The sequence below is a fragment of the Vigna radiata genome, chromosome 7 (assembly GCF_000741045.1).
Source record: "Vigna radiata var. radiata cultivar VC1973A chromosome 7, Vradiata_ver6, whole genome shotgun sequence".
Lineage (NCBI taxonomy): Eukaryota > Viridiplantae > Streptophyta > Magnoliopsida > Fabales > Fabaceae > Vigna > Vigna radiata.
This window is the reverse complement of record NC_028357.1, coordinates 29,792,016-29,805,131: the sequence shown is the minus strand read 5'-3', so window position 1 is coordinate 29,805,131 and position 13,116 is coordinate 29,792,016.

Here is a 13,116-nt window from a genome sequence, read left to right as displayed (position 1 = left end):
ATATATATATATATATATATATATATATATATATATATATATATATATATATATATATATATATATTCATGTTAAATTGATAAAACTAGAACAGAGTGAAATTGATCTAAGCATGTTATATAAACATCAGAGTAACACATTCAGATCAAGAACAGAAGCAAGAATGAAAGAATAATGTACGTACCTCCTGCTATTGCAATTTTATAATCACATTGTTTTCTAAACTTTAACTCGCTCAAACTCGATGGTGTGTTTTCTAAATAGAGGAGTAGGCTTAGTGATCAAAACTGATAGTACTCAATAATCTCTATACAATTAAAAAAGATAAAAATAATAACTTAATAGACCACTTTATATTTCTAAAAATAGAAACTTAAAATGCTATAATATTTATTCTATAATTAAAATAATTCTAACACTTTCTAGGCACTCCAATTAATTACCAATATTCAACATTACCATATAACTTCCTTAAAGAAAAAAGAAAATTCAACAGTTGGATATATCATTGATTACATATTACATAATCTCGCTTTTATAATTTAACCCATATTAATGCCTTTTCTTTATTGATTGATTGTGCATAACACTACATGATCAACCTCCTACAGTCTTAGGTATTGTATATGATTCAAGCTCTATTACCCTTTTATAACATGTTTCAAAGTTTAAATAAAGGAGAAATAATATATTACAATTTGTCGTTAAAAGCATGGATTGCTCACAACAAAACTCTACTGAGGCAGGTCATTACTAAAAGTAAGTACTAAATAAGCTATACTTATTATATTAGCTTTTGCAAGTTTTTTAATCAAATTAGTGTAATTGTTTCTTAAATTTATGAAAATGGATAAGTTTTAAAAATTTTCTCAATGAGCAACTCATATTTAGAAAGAATGAATAACTTAGGTAAAGTGGTGCCTTCAAAAAGTATGGCTTATATATTTAAATAAAAATTGTATTTTGAATACTTGAGTCTTTTATTATATATATATATATATATATGCGCGCGTGCGTTTGTGTGAAGTTTTAATGAAGCTACACGTATGTCTAATTTTTTTATATTAAAAAGTTATTTATTTTATTTTAGATAAATATTTTTAATTTTAAAAATACTTTTTAATTGTTTTGATTAATAAGTTAAAATTTAAATATGAAAATATTATGAGATATTTTTTTCAATATATATGATAATCACATTTAAAACTTAATAATAAAATTATTTAAAATATTTAAAATAAAGAGTTGAAAAATAGGAAAAAAGAGTTAGCAATTTTAATTTTAGGTAAGGGAAGTTAATTGTTTTGTTTTTAAGATATATATGTATTGAAATGTATGTTTTATGAAGCTTGATATGCTGATATTTGGTTTATGTTGGACATTTTTATGTTTGCATTGATTGAATTGGTGTTGAATTGAGGAACATAGGATCTCATCAATTAATGAAATTGATAAGTGTCTTAACATTAAAAGTTGTTTTTGACCAAAGTTTCAAACAGAGAATACCAATTTGACCATTTGAATAGGTTCCTTTTTTCCTAAATCATAGTTTTGATTTTGCTGATATCTGATGCAATGTTGAACCGTGGCAAGCTAGCACTGAGTGCCAATTCATTGTGCAAGTCTGAGATAATTTTAGCTTCAGGTCATTGAATGCCAATCTTGTACTGTTGAGCGCGCATAAATGTGAATGTTTTGGCATTGAGCAGTAGGGCACCGTTGAACACCATGTTTCTTTGTAGGTCTAAAAAAATTTATTCCAAGACGCTAAGCGACAGAAAGGTGTCACCGAGCACGACTTTTTTGTGAGAAGAATGACATAGAGTGCCAAGACTGTCGCTGAGCATCACTTTCTACGAGAAGCCTAGTGCTGGACGCCACTTTTGAACACCAGTATACATGTTTGAGTTTTCACTATTCCATGTTTGATTGAGATAAAATTTGTAATGTTTATGAAGTTTATGGTGTTGTAGTGAATGATGATATTTTTGTGGATATAAGTTTGTTAAATCATGGTATGAAAGTGTTGATGAAGTAGTGATTTCCAAGAAGGAAATCTTGTGAAATGTGTGTTTCACTAGGGTATGCCTTGAAGTAAGGACTCTTCCATTTTTTGTAGTCATCTTAAACTCTACCAATCATTTATATTCATGTAGAAAATGATGATTAGATGGTGAGAGTGACAAGAGGTCTTGTCATAGAAACAATCCCGGGACTTTATGACCATGACAAAGACTAACCTTATGTGTTAGTTAGGTAGAACACTATTTTTATCACCAGTGCATGGTTCCAGTAGTCTGACTCAAGGACACATATGTAAATATTTGATTCTAGTACGAGTCTTCAAATGTAACATGGTTGTTTTCATGAACGAGTGATGTACGATAATATATTTGTGTTTGTTTTACGAAAACCTTTTTTACATTAACTTACCCTTTTTTTTGTTTTCTTTCTTTTGCAATGATCACATTATTAGTGTTAGCAAATGAGGGGCAGGTATTCAAATATCTCTAATGGAAGACGGTAATGCAACAAAGTCTTCTTGGTTGTCAAGTAGTTTTCTGTAATTATTTTAGAAATATTTTATTATTTGGTTTTAATAATTGTATTAATATTATATATTTAAATATTGAAACAATGTGGTTTATTTTATCATTTTATAATGTCTTATTTTATTAGTTATAAACGGTTAAAGTTGACATATTACATTATTTTTTTTATTATTTTTAAGCAATACAAATTAAAATATGATATTTCAAATTAATTATTTTAAATTAATTTTTCATAATTTTAATTTTAATTATTTTTTATGTTCCCCATTTTATAAAGACAAAAGAAAATCATAAAACTCTTTTGTAGGATTTTTTGAAAAAAAAATTAATATTCTATTTAAGAAATTTTTCTATAAAAAAAATATTATTTTGAAAAAAAAATCTCCAAAACAAGTTCAGACATTAGTATTGTTTTAAAATTTGGCACGAAATAATTAGAATTAGGTAAGGTCTCTAATTACTTAAAAAGAGGTCAGAAAAATTACAAATGAAACACCATCTAAAGGTTTGGAAGAGTTTTATGAAGATAGCAAGAAAAATAAAATAAATTTATCAATAGTTGTAAAGGGAGAACTAATTATTTTCAAGCAAGGCTTATTAAGTATGGAAAATAAAATGTGTTAGACAAAATAATGGTATATATAAAAAGAGATGAAATGGCATTTCTTTTATAAGATTTCAATATTAGTAAAGGACTAATTATGAAAGGAGGAACAAATTTTAGTTAGTAGTAGAATCTTGGAAGAGAATACAATATCCTTAAGGATGTATTATGGTAAAGTTGTTGTTAGAGATATCTTCTTGTCAAGAGTTAAAAAGAAATAAACACACTTGATATACTTATCTATTTAATCTACATTATTATTTTGAATGTTTGATAATTATTAAGTTTGGATATGAAATTAATTTTTTTATCTTAAATTTTAATATATTTTGATTTTTTAATTTTTTTAAAATATATTATCCTTTTAAAATAATAATTTTAATTTTTTTATACTTGTTAAATGATATTAGAGTAATATTTAAACTGAAAGTTCAAACCATATAAGAAAAAACATTAGCTTAAAAGGCTATTTAACACACACAAAAATATTTTCATCATTAATTTATAAGGATTTATAAATATTCATATAAATGTTGAAATCAAATTATATAAAAAAGTTAGTTCAAATTTATATAAAAATTTAAGAACTAAAAAATATATGTAAGTGTTATTATTGTTAGAATTAAGTGTTAATCCTTAAACTTTCACATAAAATTAAAGTTTGTCTTTTGTTCGAAATATTGATATATTTTGATTTTAAAAACTTTAAAGATAAATAAATATAGTCTTCTTAAATTAATTAAGTTAAATTTTTTTATATGTCTTTTTCAAGTTAGGATTTCAGTTGTTTATATTGAAAATATTTAATAAATTATTGGAAATATTTAATATAATGTAAAATATAAATAATTAAATAGAATTCTAGTGTTACTAATATTTTTATGGAATAATAATTTTAGAGATAAAGGCTATTTATGGGTTCTAATGGTTTGAACTTTATTTTCAATTACTATTTTATTTAATCAGATTTGTTACAATTTATTTATATTCTATTCTCTTTTACCAATAAATACTACTATTTGTATGAGACATATACAGAACAAATACATCAATCCATAAAATGTGTTTTGAGTTTTCTATTCTATATATTGTCTTTTAAAACATTTATGTTCATATAAGATTCAAAGTTGCACTGGATCAATCTATGAGTTATTGCATTTTAAGAGAGAAACACATATAATGTTTTGTTTTCTCTCGGTGTTCTCTCTCTAAGGACATTTTGTTTGCCTTAACCTAGATTCTTTTTAACCTTGTCTTCATTTATATTTTTTCCTTATTGTTATTATTTTTTATTATCCATATCTCTGTCTTATACTATTATTTATTTTGATTAATTTTCCTAACCTTCTTATAGAGAAAAATATAAGACTAAAAATTTCTCTTTTGATATTTTGATTTGTATTTGTATTGAGGAAAAGTATTTTTTTTCTCAAAAATATTTTTGTCTATTCTGAATATGGGGATTAATACTATCACTAAAAGTTGTTATCTTTGTTTTACGATCTAAAAGATATTGTGTCACTCCAAAGTCAATTAGAAAGAAAAATCAAGATTCTTTATTATGATAAAAGTGACGAATACATGTTTTTAAAAGTGATGAATTTTGTGAAACTCATGATATTATTCATTAAATAACATATGTATACAGTGTCAATTTAGTTTAGCAAAAAAAAAATGTATTTTGTTTGATATGGTAAATGTTATGCTTCTAGCTTGTTTAAATATATCTCAGGTACAATTTTATATTGTACTTGTCATATTCTTAAACAAAATTCTTTATAAAAATTGTGATGAAGGTCAATATGAAATATAAAAAAAAATAAACAACCACATCTTATATTTCGAAGTGTGGGTTTGCAAAGGTTCATATACCTCTTAATTATAAACCAAAATTTTTGGTTATTTATTCTGGAATGAAATTTCTTATAATACTATTATGAAATTTAAATATGTTTGCATGTAAATTGACTCAAACTATTTGTAATACCTATAGTATTATTTTGTCATCTTGTGATAATATTATGTGCGATTCTTCTTGTTATAGTATTCAATATGTGAATTCTTTGAGATTATTGAAGAATTTATTAATGCAAATTGAATTTTGATTCTAGTGACATTAAATCAACTGTGTTTTCTTTTGGTGGAAGTGCAATATCATGAAAATTAGCTAAACAGACTTTTGTTTTAGGATAATGATATTTAGACAACATTTTTTTGACAACATTTGAATATTGATTACGTGTCAATCTGTGATTGGTCATAAATTACTCCATAATAGTGTTTATGATTATTATTATTGATTATGGAGTAATTTACGACCAATCACAGATTGGCACGTAATCAATGTTCAAATGTTGTCAAAAAAATGTTGTCTAAATATCATTATCCTTTGTTTTATGATGTGGCATGGAAGGTGAGATTATTGCTTTAGATACTGCCAAAGCATAATTTCTTAAAAAAATTCTACATGATTTACCATTTTTAAGTAAGTGTATCTCTTGTTGCATTCTGATAGTCAAGTTGCTATATATATAAATTTTATAGCAATAATTTTAATGAAAAAAAAAGGCATATGAGAGTAAGACATTTGCATAAACATATTTATATAAGACATATTAGAAACTTATTGTTGGGAAAAGAAAAGATGATGAAGATCAGTATATTTTGATTATTATAAAAGTAAGTCCAAGAATTCAAACATGCAAAAGATATTGGAAGACTTGTAGTTTAGTATATTTGGAAATTAAGTTTTTATAATAAGTCTTGTTATGAGCAAATTATGTGTAGGACTTAGTTTAGAAAGTCACAAGCAGTCTTGCACAAAATCACTTAGAAAAGTTTTAAATGATTAAAAAACGTTGTGTGATAATCAATTAACTATAGTGGTATTCAATTATTCAACTAAATTTAGATTTTTTTTTAAGTCTCTCAGATAATCAATAGAGAAAATAATTTTTAGAAAAATCTCTATAGTAATCGATTATCGCCTTCTAGAAATCGAGAAAAAGATTTGGAAAGTTTTTGTGATAATCGATTATCTCATGAAATAATCGATTATCAACAATAGTTGTGACTTGACTCTTTAGTTTCTTGACCTAATTTTTGAAAGAGATAGTCTATATATTTTGGTTAAACCTAGTTTCTAAAATAATTTTTCATTCAGAGGTCTAAAGTTGAGACTGTCAAAGAAATTCTTTATGAAAAGAGGCTTTGTAAGACCTGCTATGGGTAGACGATAGCTTTCACTAAGTGTGTTTTGGAGTAAAGTGTCGCTGCTATTGCTAAGAAAAGTTGTTCATCCTTTTTGTAACTCAAATGAGGTGTTTCATTACTTATGTGATTCAAGGAAGGTGTTGCTTATCTCTTGTATCTTCAAGAGAGGTGTTTTCTAAACCTAAAATATCTTTTGTATGATTGTAAGTTGTGGTTTAGTTTAGTGATTGGTTAATCCCTCTTTAGAGAGATTAACAACTAGATGTAGGGTCTTATGATATGAATCAATATAAAATTACTTGTACAATTCTCTTTTCTCTTTATACTCTTTATTTTTCTTGTTATTATTTGAAAGGAATTTATTTTAATTGTAAAGTCGGTTTATAAAAAGAGAATTTTTTTAAAGCAAATCATATAAAAGAAACCAATTCACTCTCTTTTTGATATTTTCCAAAGGTGATTATTCCATTATGCGATTCTAACACTTATTACTCATGACATTATTTTTCTTGACTCTGTCAAGTCAGAAAAAATATTGCGGATTTGCTTAAGAGAGGGTTGATTAATCAACAATAATTAATTTGTCGAGGGGAATGAGACTAATGCCGATAAACTAATTGTAACAATGGACACCCATCTCTACATGAATGGTGATCCCATGAAATGAAGTTCAATGGATAACAATAAATTTATTGTTAACTAAAATACACCAAATAATATGAATGAATGGTATATCTCATTTATGACTAGGTGTACTATAAATTGTGACAATAATAAAGTTGAGGTATGTGTATTGTTATGTTTTTTTTAAACACCTCTTAATAAACTCAATGACAAATTTTTGTAGGTGCGTGAGTCACAAACCACCCTTTAAGAGTTTACCTAGTGAAGTGTGATGATGGGGCCACCATTCTGAGATATGGACAAGTTTCTATGTGATACTCATGAAACAAGATACATATATAAGGTTATAATGTGTATATTGAACACAAATATTATGTGTTATTTATTAAAACCTGATTACAGAAAATGTAGTTCAAGACAATTAAATCTTTACATTTTCTTAAATAAAAGTTTATAAGCACTAGGTGTAAGATCCAGATCTGAAGGGTTCCTTATACCGAAATACAACATTTTATTTTTAGAAGATTCTATGCTTTGTTTTATTTTATTTTTTAATTTATGTAGGAGATTGTTGGAAATATTTAATAAATTGTTAAAAATATTTAATATAATTTAAAAAGAAATAATTAAAATGAAATCCTATTGATACTAATTTTTTTGTAATATTAGTTTTAAAGATAAATGTTATTTATGAATTATAATAATTTCAACTTACTTATATATTACTAAATTTTTTATTTTATAAATAGTACTGTGTGTATGTGAAAAAGACACAACAAAAGACATTTAACTCATAAAAAGTGTTGTGAGTATTCTATTGTATATTGTTTTTTTTAAACATCGATGTTTATAAGATTGAGATATTTTTGGATGGATTTCATCAATTATGCTTGCCTCTGCCCTCAATTCTGCATTCTGAACTCTCTTTCTAACCTTTTTCATTTATATTTTTTTCCTAGTTATTATTTGTTTGATTTCATAAATCTTTCATTATCGATATCTTTGTCTTACACTAATAATATTTATTTATTTTGGTTAATTTTTTTAACTCTTTATAACATTTGATATGTTTTCTGTTTTAATTTTAACATAAAAAAATTAACATAATTAACTAAAATAACTATATTTATTTATTTTTAAAATTTTAAAACTAAGATATACATCTAAATTTTGAATAAAAATTAATTTCACGTCAATTTTTAAGAACTAAAAATATATTTAATATGAACAACGTTATGATTGGAGTAGTAGATAAGAATGCAAAAATAAAAGAATTGAATATTCGTGAATATTTACATATATTTTAAAATGAATAAGTAGAGTTTATTTTTTAATGAATAATATTTTTGATGGGTTGATATTGGTAATTGTGGGTGAGATTGATGCACGTGTTTGGATGCAAACGTGTGGCTGGAAATGAAGTGAAGGAAGGGAATTTGTGTGCGGAAGTGGGTAGTGGTGTCCTAGTCCGACATCATTGATTAGAGTTTGAAAAGACTAGGTTAATAGTACTGCTTGCACACAGATATCCATTGGGACTTGTACTTTTTAGTTCAACCTTTTTCTCTTTTCCAGTAACGTCTACCACATGGATTGCTGCATGTTGGACAACTGCACAAGATGACAACCCTACTTTTTCTCTCTTTTTCAAATCAAAATTATCCACATCATCTCACATATTTATGTTAAAAACCTCTATTTCCATTTCATATCATATTAATCATGGGTAGAAGTAAATATTATTCGATTTACTTGAATTTAGAGGGAAAAAGAGAGAGAAAGAGGTAAAAAATTATTTGAAAATAAAGATATATATGCAGTTGAAAAAAAAAATAGAAGTTAATTTTCAGACTTTAAAATTTAATAAAAAGGTATTGTAATTATTTATCAATAAAATTGTTGTACTGATTTTATTACCTATAAAAATATTTTATTATTATTCGTGATATTAATTTTATTATTAATTATTTTAATTGATTTTTATAAAAAAAATTCAAAATAATAAAACCAAGGGTTTTTTAAAAAATAACAAATATTATAATTAAATATCATATATTATCAATTATTTTATTTTAATTTATTTACTATTCAAATGGTTTAATTATATTAATTTTAGTTTTTTAAATTAAATGATTATTTGAAATAAAACTCATGCTTAAGTTTTTATATTAAAAATGTGATAACAAATTTTAATGTGATGATAAATAATTGATCTACTTTTGGGATTTCCACGTTCATACCATGGAAACAATATTGTAGTATAATGCTCTCTACATAATTTTCTACATGTCGACAATGATGAACCATTATTGGTTTTAGTCGATTAGAAATCGATGAAGTAGGATGCTATAGGTCTTTATCACAAGTTCGTGAACGTGATCTTAGTTGTTAATTTTGGAAATTGCAACTAAAACGTTTTTTTTGCTTTAATTTTATTTTAGCGTTTATTTGTATTTTCAATCTCAAATCCATAACATTGGTATATTAAATTATTTATTAGACTTAAATTAAGGTCATTTTTTTTATTTAAACTCTTCTTAATGTGTTTTTTTTTTCATTATTATTTTAATAATTTATGTTGGAAGTATCACGGAATGCTATTTTACACTGGTATTAGTTAACAAGTTAGTTTTATAAGATTGAATTAAACTTAAAGTTCATTTCTTAACATGGTATCGAAGTCATAAGTTTGAATCTATTATAACAAAATTTATTATTTGTGAGTCTGTTGTTCCATCTATTATCGAATCACTTATTACTATAGTTTCACTCAAGATATATATGAGGGAGTATGTTGGAAGTCTTACATCGACTATATATAATGTCAAATCATAGTATATATATGGATATAAACATCGTCTTATAAATTGTTTTATAAGGTTTACTTAAGCTTAAAGTCCACTTTTTAATATTAACAAAATATTTGTACTAAATTAAGAATGACTAAGGAAAAGTTAATTACCAGAGTGACTAAGGCATGCAACAATTTACAAAATAGATAGATGATGTGCACATATGCTTAACAACCTTAATATGGTTGATGAGACGAGAAGTTGTAATATGATATATAGTATTGGACAATTCAATCATATACTATGTATTAAAACCTTAAGATAGGATGAGGTTGACTAGATTACCAAAAAATATAGTGAAGAATCGAACAAAAAGTTTAAGAGATAAATGACACGAAGTTCATGACCTTGTTTGGTTATCCAAGTGGTTTGCATGGAGTAAGGTAATATAAGTACAATTAACTTTATACATTACAAATTATGTTTTCTATTTACATAAAATATTTCTTTAAACCAATAACAATAAAATTGAGGAAACATCAAATGAGAACTGTAATCTTCTAAAAGAATTGTAGGATTTTGGTTTGTTAATAAACACTTTGTTGAAAGATAAGGAAAATTTATTAAACTACTGGTGAAAATTTATATGTGGATTTAAATTGGATAATTGAAAAATCTCTTATAAAACATGCTTTCATGGCATCATTTGACAACATGTCATCTCGATCATGGTTGGACTTACATGGTCTTAAAATATTTTAATTGATCTCTTTTAATGACATATAAAAACAAAATCTGTTACGATAAATTTATAAATATACAATTTGAAAAACTAAACAGAATTATTAGATAAACTTGTTGAGTTATTGAGAACTGAAAAGATATTAACATAGAAAATATCACAAGTAACAAGATACAAATGTGATATTTCCATGAGACAAGATTTTATAGTTAAAAAGTGAAACAACCTTATGCATGAACAATTGAATATCTTAGAGCAAAGTTTAACCATTCAGTGTTCATAATTTAATATATTGGAAATGATGGTCAAGATAAATTTACAAGATGAACAATTTCTCTTCAAAATTATGACTTTTTGTGCAACAACATGAGGCAACACTCCTTTTGTGACCCAACCATATGTTAAAGTTTATAAGTAAAAGTGACTTTATTAAACTATGGTTGTTGTTGGTATCATATGTATGTTAAAAAATTGAAATGAGTTTGAAGTCATATTGAAGTGTATTTTGATTAACATTATAGTAATGTGTGGTAAGAACATTTTATGTATTTAGATTGTAGCATGAGTCTAATTATATTTAGGTAATGACAAAATTAAATGTAGACTTTATTTATATTATTTTATGATTCATTAGCACAAAAATGAATTTTATGATGACTTTTTATGTTGATTATAATCCATCAGATATAATAAGTGATGTAATGACAGAGTTTTAATTAAGGTAAGACTTTCTATGTCAGTTATCATTAGAACCAGTATAAAAAATGGACTTGGCAACATTTTCATAATAAATTAGAATACTTTCTATATGGGTTGTACGTAGGCTCCACATAGAAAGTTTGAGCGGTGACATTTTTATAATAAATTAAAAGATCTTCTACATTGATTAGACTTAGAACTAGTATAGAAAGTAGGAGAAAAGAGGGGGGGTTTAAAAATGATTCAGCACGTTGATTGCAAAGATGATGGGCACATCAATTTGCAGGTGTTCATCGAGTTAAACACCTAAAGTGTGGACCTTGATGAGATCCTTTAGAATCTAAAAGAAGCGTTTTCCATTTTTGACATCGACACCAACAGCTCCATCACCGTGGAGGAGCTACATATGGTGATGGCCAACCTCGATGACGAGTGTTAGAAAATGATTGTCAGCGGTCGACAATGATGACAATGACGTGATAAATTTTGAGAAGTTTAAGATCATCATGACAGAAAACATGTTTGACTAATCGAATAAAAAAGGTTACATTTTTTGTTCAAAATTTTAGTCTCAAAATTTTTTCTTCTATCATTAGCTTCTCTTATTTTTCCTCTAGACAAATCAACATGGATAAATGCATGTAGGTAGGTGCACATGATTCCTTAATTATTTTTTGATGTATTTTGTTCATCGATTTATTTTAGGGAAATTAAAGAGGTGTAATCAATTCGATTTGAGGATTTGGTGTGATGGTGGAGATTTGGGGTGTTTGAAGAAGAAGAAGAAGGAAAATCTTATGTAAAGAGGGAGAAACTCAAGTAATGCAAATGAGTTGCTAGTTTTGACGAGGCTAAGCGACAACAACTCATGTTTAGAAGGAGGAAGAACCCTTATGCGAGGAAGAGTGGGCCACGTCGATGCCGGTGGTGGAGGTGAACATGACGACGATGAGGAGAAGTGACCATCGCATGTGAATAAGAAGAGAGCAAGATAGGAGTTTGTAACAGAGAAGAAGAAATCCTAAATGATGAAAGTTATATCGATTATGGAATAACTTGTAAGAAAGTGAAAACTTTCTATATCGTTTGTATTTATGTCAATTCTAAAACTTATATAGAAAACTTTTTTTAACCGATGTAAAAAGATTTCTTTGTACTAGTGATTAGTGTATATGATCTAATTAATAGCTTGCAATATAATTAAAAGATTAATATGATTTAATTAGTAGCTTGTATTAGAATTAAAAGGTTAATAGTTTTAGAGTAATAACATTGTCTAAGATAATTAGAAGATAGCTATACAAAAGTCACATTTCAAAAAGTGCAGGTAATTTCATTACATAAAACATATTATTTCAGTGCTCATATTTTTAGTCTTCGGGGTAGTGAATATGCACATTGATGTATGGAGATATATTATCATTTGCCATATTTTGATGTTAGAATATACCATTTGATCGATAACATAATGATTTTGCTTTTGATGTATAGAAGATAATAATATTTGTGTTAGATATGTTAGAGTGACATGTGATAAAGTAGGTGAATTAATTGATTGGGCAATAGAATATCCAAACAAGACATAGTGACCATCAACAACACTGAAACGCATAGCATGCAATTAATCTGCTGATGGGGTTGCAACTTATTAAGGTTGGAACTCCCTTGTACTCACCACCTATGTACATCACCAATTAATGATGACTTGTGCAAGGGGAACAATTTTTATTTCTACCACAACATCTTACTTCACTTCGTATTTCGTGTGTTACAATTTAATGTAGTTGCTTAAATCATTTGGAGTTGATAGCTCACCATATATATACTATTTGTTAATTTTTTAAAATAATACGTAAATTTTTAAATCATTAAAATTGATCTAATAATTGC